The sequence below is a fragment of the Takifugu rubripes genome, chromosome 2 (genome assembly GCF_901000725.2).
Source record: "Takifugu rubripes chromosome 2, fTakRub1.2, whole genome shotgun sequence".
Lineage (NCBI taxonomy): Eukaryota > Metazoa > Chordata > Actinopteri > Tetraodontiformes > Tetraodontidae > Takifugu > Takifugu rubripes.
In genome coordinates this window covers 3,226,902-3,239,659 of record NC_042286.1, presented here as the reverse complement: position 1 = coordinate 3,239,659, position 12,758 = coordinate 3,226,902, and the positions used below count along the sequence as shown (strand labels likewise).

The following is a 12,758-nucleotide window of genomic DNA, read 5'->3' as shown; positions in this document are numbered from 1 at the left end:
TGTTTAAACAGCCCGTTGTGCTTTATAAGAGCCATTTCACACGACTGCTCTTCACACCATGCTGACTTCATGATAACCTTTAAGTGAATATGTTTCTAATAACTAAGAAATGAAAGAAAACCTCAAGTGGATGTTTAGGGGAATTGTTCAGGTACTGATTAATCGTGGTGTTGGTTGTGTTGAGAATACTGATACGGGAGGGTTGCATTGATCAACGCAGTGCAATCCTGGCACTGCGGCAAAAATCCAAGTCCTTTTCCTCTTCACATCCAGCAGACGGAGATCCTGAATCCAAGCTGTGCTGTAATGGGATGGGACATGACCGGGGGACCAAGCCCCCAAAGGTTCCCGTGTCCCAGCAGTCGGAGACACGCAGAGCTACAACAGAATGACAAGTGCTCCCATTGAGACGCCCCCCCGCAGGTTCCAGCGGGGCTACCGCGAGCCTCGGATCTTAAGGGGCTGATGTCTGAGGCCGTACAGCAGGAGGGAATCTGCTGATGAAACAAACACAAATCAACAACCCCAATTAATGTACGGTGAAGACTGAATGCTAATACGACTCTCAGCTGTTACATTGCAGCTGCAGTGGTTTTACACTCTCTTCATGTCATTTTTGCACAGCGAGAGGTGAAGAGGGTTTGCAGAGAGTCTGTGGGACGCCAACAAAATTGTTTAGAAGGATAAAGAGCACTGGGACAGCTGCTGAACCCTGAAAGAGAAGAAGGTGAATAAGGAGTCACTTGTTGCCTCGGTTCAAGACCCTCCAAAGAAAGCTGCAAACGGATCTGGTAATGTTCCATGCTGAACACAGCATCTTTCTAATGAGCAAAATAGTGTACTGTTGGTTGATGAGTTTGCAGAGTGTATGCAAAAGCTCAAGGGTGATAAACACAACGAGGGGAAAATGCAAACACAGCATTTTAATTTTTTTTTTAGCATTTTGGTTTTCTCTGACTCTGTCTTGGTGTTTCGCAAAGTTGGAAAAAGGGGGAATGCAAATTCCTGATTTTGTTACTTTGTTCTATCACATTTCAAGTAGAAAAAACTGACCGTGTAGATGAGGATTTTCAAATTTATATACTGTAAAATCTGATCAGTGCAAAGATCTCAGCTTATAGACTTAGTCTCTGTAGTAAGTTTGTCAGATCTTCCTTCTGGGTAGCACAGTAACCTTATGACCCCCCCCCTTCTTATACTAACAGCTTCTTGTAATTACCACTAATGTATTTCCAGAATTTATGTCCATTCTCTTCTACCTGTCCTCCCCCCTTCTCCTCCCTCTCTACCATCAGCAGGAGGGTCCCTGCATGAGCCTGGTCCTGCTCAAGGTTTCTTCCTGTTAAAGGGGAATTTTTCCTTGCTTGTTGGGGGTCAGGCCCTGGGATTCTGTAAAGCACCTAGAGACGCTTTATAAATAAAGATGATTTGAACTGACCTGAACTTCTGTCTCTCTGGTCTGGTTTTCTACGCTTTGATGAGGGACGAGGTTTAGGTTCTGCATTTTGATGTTGCACTTTTTATTTTATGCACATATTTATACACTGCGCTACCCATAATGTTACAGTGCTTGAATCCATTGCTGTGAAGTCATAACAGACAACATAATGTATATGGAACAGATATAATGATCTATTTAAGACGTTCTCAGAGCAGCTTTGGACAAAGACAGGCCAGTGCGAACTGTTCGACAACTAACATTCAACTTGGGGAACGTGTGCTGTTTGATCTTCTTACACCTTTTCCTCATTATGACACAAACATGTCAAAGAACCGTCTTTTCTGTCTGGATGATGGGCAGGAAGTAAATTCCAATAAGACCAAAACGGCCCCCCTCCCTCACCTGAACCAGAATATAATGCTTAGGAGAGAGTGTATCAAACTAAGTGGAACTGAGTGGCTCTGCTCTCACACTGTCTCCATGGGCTAATAACGCAGATTGTCTGTCTGAATCTATCGATGTCTTGGCTTAGTCTCTCTCTTCGTATATGTCTTTGGTCTCTATCTGATCTCCTCCTGTTCCCTATAAGAGGAGTTCTGCAGCCATCCATCCTTGTCGCTCTCTGTCCCTGCCTTTGCCTTTCTTTTCCCTCCGTCTTTGTGTCTGGAGAGCTGTCATTCTCAGGCCTGCTTCCTTCAGATACCATATCATCGCTTTATCTGCTCCTGAATTACATCAAAACCAGCGTCCCAGAAGAGTCTTTTAGAGTGTTTATAGTGGAGAATGCAATAAAAAAAAGAAAGGGACATAGAGAATGAGTTTTAGATTGGGAGAGGAGATGCCATCTGCGCCATAAGATGCCAATGAGATAACTTGTGTACAGCAGAACAAAGAGGCTTTTATTGTTCTTTGAACCAGCTGAAGAAAATCCATCAAATTACTTTAAAGGGAAATTCACAAAGACTAAAAAGACTGATAAATCCAGCACTGTGTGAGATAAAAAATATGACTGCCGCACGTTCGTTCCCACCCTCGCGTCTTCTGCCTGGGTGCGATGATGCAGGAGATAATAATCACGTCAGGGCACCGTCTCTCATTCCTGACATACAGGAATGAGCTGTAGCCTGTTGCTAGCAGCAACCGCAGATGAAAGGTAGTGACGCTCTTGTCTCTGTGGTAAATCACCGTGTAATCTCAGACTGACACAGGTCCATATATGTAACTCAATCTAGAAAGCGTTTGTCAGTAGAAGATGACCAAGACCCCATCCCCCCACCCCAGCCCTGCAATCAGGTGTCTAGTGTCTGTTCACTAGGCTGTCACAATTGACAGAGGTCTCTCGTATCCAAGAGCTAATTCAAACATCTGCGTCTGCAGAGGAGCCTTCAGATGTCTGGATTGTGTGTTATGGTAACAGAAAAGGGAGGCGAATCAAAGTCAGACATGAGATGAGTTGCGCATGAGAGGAGTTCCTCCTGCAACAGTTGTAGGCGTATTGCTATCATAGACATTCAGTCGTGCGTGTCGCACCTCCAGAACAAGGCTGCGAGTTCCAGAAGCGGCAGTGGTCAAACCGTGCCATATGGTCCATGGAACATCAAATGAATTCCATGTCCTGTTGGATTTAATCAGCCTGGACTCTAGCACACGAAAGCTGACAGTAAAAGTGTCGATTTATCACGGTTTCACTGTTGCTTCACAGGGTCACTGTCGGTGCTGCGTGCGTTGGAGTGCTTCTGTAACGCGTCAGTCAAAGACAGTCGCGCAAAAATGTGAGTATAAACATCATCAAACATATGTCCTAAATGTTCACCTTCAGATATTTTGATCCAAACTGTAAACATTTAGTGACACCACGATGTCCCACTGAGAGTCACGAGCGCTAATGCTCGTGATTCTTGAGTGGAAGTACCCTCGGGGATCAACATGCGGAAAGTATCTCACAGCACCTTGTAGACACAGGATGAGAACTGGCTGTTGCACCCTGGAGGTTATTTTATCTTCAGGCTGTATGCATGCTAAAACTGGAACCAGAGTGTCTGTAAACAGAAAAAGAAGTGTGGCGGGGAGGAGCCGATTCAACTGCAGACTCATTAGTCAATCGTCAGGAGGCCCTGGGGCAATATTACAGTGATGCACGGTGTGAGGGCACAGCTGGAACACATGACTCTGCTGATGTTTTTCTATTGTTCTGCTCATGCAGGATCGGAGTGACAGGCAGGCTGCTCTTTTTTACCTTCCCCATTATCTTCCCACCTCCAATTACTTTACGATCCTCAAACAAAATCCAGTCCAATCAAGATTTGTCAGATGGACATTTTGTTGGAGTCCTTCCTGTGTGCAATGAAAAATAGGACAAGGTGAGTTCATCATCGAGTTTTTATGTGAGGTTCCTGGCCAGCACCAGCTTCCATCACAGCCAGATCACTCAGGCAGTTCCAAGAATGGTGCAGATGACATTTCGTTTCCTCCGACTGACAGAAACTTAATAACAAATCAGCCTCTAACGTGTTCCAAGTGCCCCAAGGGGCAATTAATGGAACCCAAATTCAACCCAGTGTTATTTGGTTTCCATTGCAATTGTAACATCCCTGTGTGCAATACACAGGATAGATAGATAGATAGATAGATAGATAGATAGATAGATAGATAGATAGATAGATAGATAGATAGATAGATAGATAGATAGATAGATAGATAGATAGATAGATAGATAGATAGATAGATAGATAGATAGATAGGTTATTTAGGCCATGGTGGTCATGCATCTGCATGGTTTCCCCAATTGAACCCTGCAGAACCAAGCAGAGGTCATCCAAGCTTGCATCTTTCCAGACACCCCAGCTTACTAATGAGATCATGGAGAGTTTCAGTGGAGAACGCCACGTTCAGCCGAGGACGTTGTGGCTAAACAGACTCTGTGGGTTAAAACAAATGCTGGCTCAATGAAAAGGCATGCAGACAGCTGGGTAGTGCGGTGGGACCCTGGACTCCTCTCTTCAACCAGCTCCTCCTGGACAGGGAATTCAGACAGCAGGGATAAGTGCTGGGTCGCGCCCACACTACATAAAAGACGAGGGCCAGGCTTTTCATTAAGGGAGAGAGGAGGGCGAGCGATAAGATCCTGCCTTTTCCATAATCTGCGTGCACAGACGACGTGACAGTTGAATGATGGAGACAAAGACCGATGAGACGGGCTACGTTTCGCATGTTTGCCCTCAACGGTCATGGATGAGCGAGGGGGGGAAAAATGCAAGTGAAAACAGAAGATGGACATTTTGCAGCTGTAATGCAAAACACCTGCAAGTGGGACACCGCTGCTAAAAGCAGGATTCTCCAGAAAACGCAGCTCTACCCATTGTCAAGCATTCATTCCACTGGTCTCATGGGGCTCAGGCTCTGGGTGTGAAAAGCATCGACGTTCATGTGAAGAATTTGAAGGAGTGGACCTCATAAACTAATCCGATCCTCTAAAAGCAGAAACAAAACATCTGGCGAGATTCAAAATCCAAATGGTTTGGACTTCTATACACATGGGGATGAATAGTTTGTAGGTGAGGGGAGAGAGAAAGAAAGGGGTGCAGTAAAGGGGGAGAGCAGCGGGATGAGAAGTGTAAAGGCTGAGTTCAGGGTGGGGATGTTTGCAATAATCAGCACTCCTTCTTTACTTTGGAGCGTGGAGTGGTCGAGGATGTGAGGCCTCTGGCAATTAAAGGACTGCGCCGCTATCACAAAAAGGACACGACAGTGGGCAGCACAGCTTTGATGCTTTATTAAGTCTGGAGTCGTGCTCCTGACGGTAGAAGGGAGAAGGATGTGGTTTTATGAGGGGAAGGCCATCTGTGAGCAGGTGTAGCCGAGCGCCTTCATGCACGTTCAGGGGTGATGTCATCAGATGGGATTGCAAAGATCATTTGTTATGAAGACATGTACTGCAAGTATAATCAGCATCTGAGTAAAAAGATGAAAGACGCTGCTTCCTTTGGAACGTTTTCAAGAGTGGATTTTTAAAACATGGTCTGCTCGGATGAGTCTTAATACCTGCTGAGATAGAGTCCCCTCAAAGTCCAGACTTTACCCACATTGAGTATATTTGAGACATGCTGGAAAATCAGAAGGGAGGACTCCGTCTTGGGCGGCAGAAGATGTAAATATTTTGCTGCTGCGACCTCTGCAAAAGGTGAGCAAACCTAATATTGGAGGTACAGGCAGAGCAGCAGATTCCACCACCATTATGAGATGAAATCACATTTTCTAGGGGGGCAAAAATGTTTCAGATCTCTCAGGTGTTCCAATAGATTTCAGCATGTGTCAGATTCAAGAGGTCTCAGGTCTGGATGTTTATCTGCCTCTGTCATCATCCTTTGCCTCGGCGCGTAGGGGAACTCCAGCCTCAACTGTAAAACACTGCATCTGCCAAACACTATTCCAGCTCATACATCGGCATCTCAGGGGAGCACTCAGCCCATGTGAATGAGAGAGAGCAGAGCAGCACTTACTCGTGACTGAGCCTGCAGCTGGGCTGTACCGTGGTTCTTCAGAGGACCAATTCCCAAACAGGTGGAGGGATACGAATGGACTGAGCACATCTTCTGAGCCTTATAGCTACAGATGCTCACACTATTTTACCGCCTCGGAGGGTTTCCTGTTTGTGTTTACTCTTCATTTAGTTGGTGACACGGTGCTGATGGATCTCATAGGCCTGATGTGTTACTACTCATAATAGCCCACTCACCAACATTTCCGCTTCTTCTCTCATACACGCCCGTTTGAATCAGCATGTGTCGGCTAAAGTCTGTCTCTCAGCGCAAGGGAGTGAAGGCGAAAAAAAGATGTCTCTCCGTGCATCCGTTCATCGTTTGTGCACGTGGAGCTGGAGGTAAAATAACCCAGGTGACAGAGGAGGATGCACTTTAACATGAGCCAAACCCACCAATGATGACGGAATCCCCGTTCTGTACATCGTATACTGGTTGTGTCACCCTGAATGTGTGGAATTTCAGTCCATTTGGTGAGCTGGAAGTCAGGCTTTTGGAAAATGAGGTTGTTTTTTGCACCAGTAGCAGCATCGTAGCATGAAGCACTCGTCAAAGAGAAGCTCAGCCCCAGCCCAGCAGGAACCTGAAACCGCTGAAAAAAATGGCCGAAAGAAAAGAAGAGGGCCGAGTGCCCGAGGTGTCATTACCTTTCCATTTGTCTAGATGAACCCGTTTGCTGGGATTAGTTTCGCACGCTCAATAGGACCCTGGGGTGAGGCGAGACCCCAGATAAGCATTAGCTTGATGCAGCTGGCCACAGACAAACATGCAACGGAGAGCATGCACCAATATCTGTGGACGGACTCCTCCTTTCACAATAAAGGCCTCGCAGCCCGTTTGAACAGACTGACGGAGGTACGGTTTCACTCTTGGCAGGCAGCAGGTTTGCGTGTGCCTGTGCATATGTTTGTGTTTGTTAGAGAGAGAAAGTGTATCGGTGCTGAGAGGCAGCCAAGTTGCTGCTCTGAATAAGAATGAAGGATGATGATGGGGCTTAAATCCATGTGGATATTAAATCCATGAAGGAAAACCACTTGATAATGAGTTCTTGCATTTCTCGATCTATCTATCTATCTATCTATCTATCTATCTATCTATCTATCTATCTATCTATCTATCTATCTATCTATCTATCTATCTATCTATCTATCTATCCATCTATCTATCTATCAACACATATAGGTGTGCTCTGTCATCTCTCTATCCTCTTATTTAGCTGCTACATTAATCAACAGTGGGTGCGTTGCCATGGTAGCCAGTGAGTAGTAGGCTGATTGTTGTGGTAGCGTGAGTATGCCAAAGCTGTTCATTAACCTTCAAAAGAATTGCTCTTTATTCTGGTAGCAGCAGCGCCATGAATATGAATGCATCATTTTGGAGAAGGGAAACGAGCCGGTATTAAAAAGTCTGACGTTCCTGCACAGAGCTTCTTCTCTCTCCTCTTCTTCGGTTTTAGCTTGGCCGAGTCTAAAGGCGACACTGCCAGCCTAATGATGATCACTGTCGCCAAACGTTTAGTCATGGAAGAACATTTGGTCCATGAAAATAGAAAATTATGGCCTAAAGCAATTCCAGTTCCTCTTTGTAAATTGATTTAGCCTCAATGATCTTTTTTTTTCATCACTTCACTTTGATCAGTTCTTTGGATAATTCAACCGAACTTCAGTGACACTTTGGAACTTGTGCCACCTGAGGGTCGGATATACGGAACAGTTTGTTCCTTGCGTTTTGGATTTTAATTTGATTTGGGTAAAAATGGTGAGCAGGAAATTATATTAAAACTCATAATGTTCATTTTTAGCAACCAGGTCCTTTAAGGGAAGCTGTATGAACTGGCGACAGCAGCAAGCCCTTGTGCAACACTTTAAAAATTGGAACCCACTGATTTAAAGTTTCTTAAATGTTGCGTGAGAGACTAAACCCGATATAAAATCAAGTTAACTATTTGAACGATTAATAAATACACAACAGGTCTTTCAAAATCTGTTTTCAAGTGTGCTCAGCAAGCATAGTATTTCCCCTTAATCAAAATAAACAGCCAAATCTAAACAACCTACATTATCTTGGCACAAAAGAACAGATAAAGTGATACTCGTATGCGGTGCAATACCTCACTTGTGCTCTTGGCACCATTCCCTCATGCATGTGTTAGATTCTCCTGTCTGGAAAGAACATCACCAGGAACGGACATTAAAAGGCAGCATTAGCACCGTGGCCTCGGGGCAACAGTGAGAAGGGTCTCATTGTGCGCTCGGGATGGCGGCTGGCTTGGCTGCATTCAGCTGGTTGAAAAGGAGCATTCTCCAAGATGCCTCGGCACTTAGGCGAAGCTCCGTGACCGCTGGAAATCCAATTGTGCCACATGATTTCTTAGTAAGAAATCCACAAAATGTGCGATTCAGCAGATACGTCCTGGCGTCCAGGATCTAATGAACTGCTAAAGGGGAGCAGAGGGAGGGAACCTGATCAGCAAGGGTCTTTGGATGGGGGGGGGGGTTGGGAATGTGAGGTGGAGAAGAAAACGGATGATTCATGTGATTGTGGCCTGCGGAAGAAGCCACATCTAGACAGATCCAAATAGGAAAAAAAACAAGACAAAAAAATAAAAACGTTGCATGAATAAACTGTGGTTTTTATTAATGGGAACAATGTAGAGAAAAAAGAATTCAGGTCACACAGCAGGCCTGAGACGTTTCTGGCACGTACACAGCTGTGGCGCTCTGATGGCGAAGGTTACGGCTGCGGGTCTGGACTGTTTCAAACGAAAAATGGAAGCGAGACGTTTGCAGCCAAGGTGCCCCCCGCCCCCCCCCCCCCCAGGACCCCCGGTTCCCCTGTGCACATTCAGAGTGCTGCTGATGTCGCATGGAGGTCAGCTGGTTCTGGGCTGTGAACAACAAACACTGAAACCAGAAGAATAAAGTCGAGCAGCTCCGGGAGCAGCAGTCGCCGGCAACAACGGCAGCAGGTCGGTGCTAATTTTGACCCACTGCTGGGCAGAAAGAGGGGAGGGGAAAAAAGGTGCAATTCCAAATAGACCACAGGAGAGGCAAGAAAGACACAGTTTCCATAGTAACCATTTTCAGACTAAGTGGTTGTCTTCACTCGCACTCGGCTTTCTTTGGGTTCTCTCTCTTTCCCTCCAGTCCAATTCTTCAACTGATTTTTTAATTCAAACCAAACGAGTGAAATTAAGCAGCATTCAATTTAAAAAAAAAAAAGATGCGAGGAAGCAAAGGTGTGACAGATTTAAAACAGCCACACAACAAATCACAATGTAATGAAAGAATAAGGATCAGGAACACACCTGGATTCTTTGATTTTTTTTTTTTTTGTCTGTGACACAAATATAGAGACAAGTAAATCCAGGCGGCGGCGGTGCCACCATCGCTGCCCTATATTTCATATTTAATCTGCTGAACAGGAGGATTTCTTGGCCCAGTGCGCCGTGTAATCTTGTCGAGGGGCAGATGGCACACTGACAGCGTCAATCAGATCTCCTGGACTGGTACACTGGAGGAGAAAGAGTTCTTTGAGGCCGGCCAGGGTCGTTCAGTCCTCCCTACTTGCCCTAAATGAGCTTCACTGCTGAACGGTTGGCACTGAACACAAATGAAAATAAGGATTAGCTCCAAATATTGCCCCTTTTTCCCCCCATAATCACATCTCTTTTGCACACTTTTAACCAGCTGTTGAGCCAACTTCCACATTCTGGAGGGATTGAGCAGCAAAATACCTCTTGACATGAAGCTCTTTAAATCATTATTGCATACACTCAGATCTGACTGTCGCCACTTTTCTGTTGGTTTCTGCAAGCCACCAGTGACACTTCCTGTCTACACTCCACGTCCCACGGCAGCTCACTGAGAATCAGCGGGGCTAAAGAGAGAAATTTACTGTTCGGATGCATCACAGCTCCTCGAAGTAACATGTTTCACCGTTCACTGTCCCAAAAGTGAGCTCCAGCTGCAGGGTTTGATTCCTTTAACTCAAGCTGTGCAAAGGACATTTTCTCTTGAGAGCATTTTCTAATTGACAAGGCAGACTCCTGTAAGCAGCTAGCGAGCGTTGGCTTCTACTCATACGATGGTGTCCACCACTGTCCTCATCGAGGCCGTCTCACCTTCAGTTACTAGACACCAAGGGAGTGTGTGGTCGCCCCGATTAAACCAGGAGGGGAGACAAAGACAGGGACATGAATGGGCCCATTGGCACCCCGGAGAAGGCCCAGAATAAATGAACGGATAAACGAGCGGGGCACCAATGAAGAGAGGAGGAGGTGAGGTGAGGAGAGAGGGGGTTTCACTCGTAGCCGTTGAGAGGTTGGAGGAAGAAAAGGTTACATCTGAAAAGGCGCGATGTCCAAATTCTTTCTAATTGGTTCATCCTGGTTCAAATGGCTTTGAAGAGTTCTGAAAATGTTACTCATCGGTTGAAAGGGCGTGTTTTCAGGTGCTGCTCACACACACACATTGCATCGAATGAACAAAAGCCCAATTAGAAGCTTTAAGCGTGGACTAATCTGAATGTGGATTTTTAGCAGGTCACACATCTGCTGTCCTACCGAAGATCAGAAGCGAGACGATGTCTCACTCGGAGGCACATCCATGCACGTCCTTGAAGATACCTGAAACAACAGCCATGATGGAAAATTGGTATCTTTAGACTACAGGGCTGCAGAATTCTGCAAGCTGTCTTCATCGGTTCACTGGTTTAGGTCAGAGGTAAGTTTGAGATGTTCCAACAACAAAAAAACACATGAAATTGCAGCTCGTTCAGTCAGCTTTGCTGCTGCAGTATGAGTCCGGCCGACTGGTGCTTTTCAATTCACCGCACCAGAAAATGAATCACCTCCTTCGGCTTCGACCAGATTTTGAATTGACTGTGCGAAACGTAACGTTTGAAAACTCAGCCGGACTTGCGTAGAAGCCTGGCTGTGACGGCGATCCCTCCCCAGTAACAGACACAGACCCGAGGATGTAAAGAATAGCACCGAGTTGTTCGGATAAACATTTGCTTTGGCAGGCCTGGAGTGAGGGGGCGGAGCTCTCCTCGGTCCCTTGACGTGCATCCAGAGGAGCCCCTCTGTCTTGACCATAAATCTGAATAGAGTGGGAGTTATCATACTTTCCCCCACCGTCCCCTCCCTGACAAAACCCCACATTCCTCCCAGACACAGCTTCATACAAACAAAGTAGCCCGTTCCCACCACTTGACATTGGGAAACGATAGTTTGTCATGGAAAAATCCACAGGCATCTCAAGAGCCCTTTAGAAGCTTTTTTCTTTCTTCCTCCCTGAGGCGAACGCATTTCGGAAAGAGAACGCTCTGCAACGAGTGCACATCACGCGCACTGTGGACATCAGTTCACCTGAGAGAGCAGGGGGGGTCAATCTAAGAGCTCCAAGTTAAAGGCCAGAGATGCTTGCTCCCAAAATGCATGTGAATCCGAGGACAATTCATTCTGGAGAACCCTGGTAACACATTCCATCAGGGTCTTCCTCCCTCCTCCCTCTGAGGCTCCTTTGTGCTTATTGAAAGGCGGGGGGGTTACAGGGTTTCACCCTTCAGGGTTCTCGAAATAAAGCTCGTTTCTCAAGACAATGACCCCAACCTGACTCTGAGCGCACGTGTGCGTGCGTTTGACAGTAGAAGTGGCCGCGGTGGCGCGTACGTGTTAGAAATCAGAGTGGAAAAGACAGAGGGAGAAGCAGGAAGTGCCCGGTCAAGGATAGATTAGGGGGCAAAACTGGGACTGGGCCGGGTTGAGAGGATCCCCTCGGGGAGGGGGGGGACGTATATCTCCTCTCTGTCTGATTGGGACGCACATCCCTCAATGTCCACATTGAAATAATGCGCGGACGACTCTGGGGAGAGCTGATGCTAATGGGAAACACACACAGAGCGGCCCGGCTCGGCCCGGCCCAGGGAGCGGTGGGCTCCAACAGGAAATTCCTTTACAGCCTTTCTGCTGAGTCAGGCCTCTAAGGTGAGAACCCAGTAAGAAGGAATGTAAATGTATAAGTGTGTGTCCGTGTTTTTTGGGGCCTGTTGGAGCAGCCAATGCAGTTCCATGATACGCTTCAAAAGGACGCAGTTTTAGAGGATTTTCTACTTCACTGAAACAGTGTGAAGAGTTTAACCAGGTGTAATGGACCAAATAGTTTTGTACTCATTTTTAAATCTCCTTACACGGTTATTTCAGTGTCAGTGTTCATGCTCAAATTAAGCCAGACTTCTTCTGAAACTCAAGAAATTGTGTCTTCCCTTAAAATCCGAGTGAACTCTCTTCAATCCAGCTTGTTTTTAAGAACTTCTTAGTTCAAATTTTAAATATATAGTAAGACATTAAAGCACCTATCAGATGACTGTAAAATATTCCATCAGAAAGACCAGGTAATAATGTCCTGAATTCAAGTCCTGCTTGACCTGGAATTATGGGATTTGATTTTTTAAATGGTTTGAAAGGCAAAATGAAGAACAGGGACATTTCTTATTAAAAATCAAAGAGGGAAAAAGGTTGAAAGGAGGGGGTTGAGCTCAGAATGGTGATACCGGTTCAGTCCAGTCCTGTGTCGCCTGTTGTGTCACACAGTGGCTTAATGCCCCCTACGACCACACCCACCCCCATACGCTTGTGTGATAGCAGGGGGACCAGTGAGGCTGTAGCCATCTTTAGGGACAGCATCTGCGTTCAGCCTGCTGCACAGGTGTCCTCCACAGGCTCACACTAGCCCACTAGAGATCAGATCTGAGGATTTCAGTCAAAACCAGGCGCT

At 46.1% G+C, this 12,758-nt stretch overlaps 1 long non-coding RNA gene across 1 annotated transcript; it reads left to right on the top strand.

Moving 5' to 3' along the window:
- The first annotated feature begins 10 nt into the window (after positions 1–10).
- Positions 11–1,309, top strand: LOC115248862 (uncharacterized). The gene is made up of 3 exons (XR_003887586.1): positions 11–151; positions 274–534; positions 625–1,309. It is a non-coding gene; the product is annotated as an uncharacterized lncRNA (long non-coding RNA).
- Positions 1,310–12,758: the final 11,449 nt, after the last annotated feature.